General features: G+C 43.7%; 1 pseudogene; it reads left to right on the forward strand.

The window, feature by feature from the left end:
* Positions 1-239: 239 nt before the first annotated feature.
* Positions 240-1,306, forward strand: LOC128581926 (heterogeneous nuclear ribonucleoprotein A3-like; annotated as a pseudogene).
* Positions 1,307-1,513: the final 207 nt, after the last annotated feature.

Genomic DNA, 1,513 nt, shown 5'->3' on the forward strand with positions numbered 1-1,513 from the left:
ATACAGCAGGTCCATGCTGGGCCAAAACTTGTGACTCAAGGAAACTGAGATATTAAGTGGGTATTGTTTTAAGCTGTTAGATTTATAATGGTAGCTAAAACAACATGCATTTTTTTGTTGTGTGTTATGTATATATCAGCTATGAATTGTTATCCAATAACTAAAAATAGCCCATACAAAACTTATTGCCTAGGGTCCCATATTGAACTCGAGTTGGAAGAGGCGAGTCCGGTCTCAAAATGGAGGGCCATGATCCAAAGGAAGCAGAGCAGTTGAGAAAACTGTTTCTTGGTGGTCTGAGCTTTGAAACTACAGATGATAGTTAAGAGAACATTTTGAGAAATGGGGCACACTCACAGATTGTGTGGTAATGAGAGATCCCCAAACAAAACGTCCCAGGGGCCTTGGTTTTGTGACTTACTCTTGTGTGGAAGAGGTGGCTGCAGCAAGGTGTGCTCGACCACACAAGGTTGATGGGCTGTTGTGGAACCAAAGAGCTGTTTCTAGAGAGGATTCTGTAAAGCCTGGGGCCCATCTCACAGTGAAGGAAATTTTTGTTGGTGGTATTAAAGAAGATACAGAAGAATATAATTTGAGAGACTACTTTGAAAAGTATGGCAAGATTGAAACCATAGACGTTATGGAAGACAGGCAGAGTGGAAGAAAGAGAGGATTTGCTTTTGTAACTTTTGATGATCATGATACTGTTGATAAAATTGTTGTTCAGAAATACCACACTATTAATGGGCATAACTGTGATGTGAAAAAGGCCCTTTCTAAACAAGAGATGCAGTCTGCTGGATTGCAAAGAGGTCGTGGAGGTGGATCTGGCAACTTTATGGGTCGGGGAGGAAACTTTGGAGGTGGTAGAGGTAATTTTGGCCGTGGTGGAAACTTTGGTGGAAGAGGAAGATATGGTGGTGGAGGTGGTGGCAGCAGAGGTAGTTATGGAGGAGGCGATGGTGGATACAATGGATTTGGAGGTGATGGTGGGAACTATGGCGGTGGTCCTGGTTACAGTAGTAGAGGGGACTATGGTGGTGGTGGACCAGGATATGGAAACCAAGGTGGCGGATATGGTGGTGGAGGAGGATATGATGGTTACAATGAAGGAGGAAATTTTGGAGGTGGTAACTATGGTGGTGGTGGGAACTATAATGATTTTGGAAATTATAGTGGACAACAGCAATCAAATTATGGACCCAAGAAGGGGGGCAGTTTTGGTGGAAGAAGCTCGGGCAGTCCATATGGAGGTGGTTATGGATCTGGTGGTGGAAGTGGTGGCTATGGTAGCAAAAGGTTCTAAAAACAACATAAAAGGGCTACAATTCTTAGCAGGAGAGAGAGCGAGGAGTTGTCAGGAAAGCTGCAGGTTACTTTGAGACAGTTGTCCCAAATGCATTAGAGGAACTGTAAAAATCTGCCACAGGAGGAACGATGATCCATAGTCAGAAAAGTTACTGCAGCTTAAACAGGAAACCCTTCTTGTTCAGGACTGTCATAGCCACAGTTT

This window comes from Nycticebus coucang, chromosome 3 (genome assembly GCF_027406575.1).
Source record: "Nycticebus coucang isolate mNycCou1 chromosome 3, mNycCou1.pri, whole genome shotgun sequence".
Lineage (NCBI taxonomy): Eukaryota > Metazoa > Chordata > Mammalia > Primates > Lorisidae > Nycticebus > Nycticebus coucang.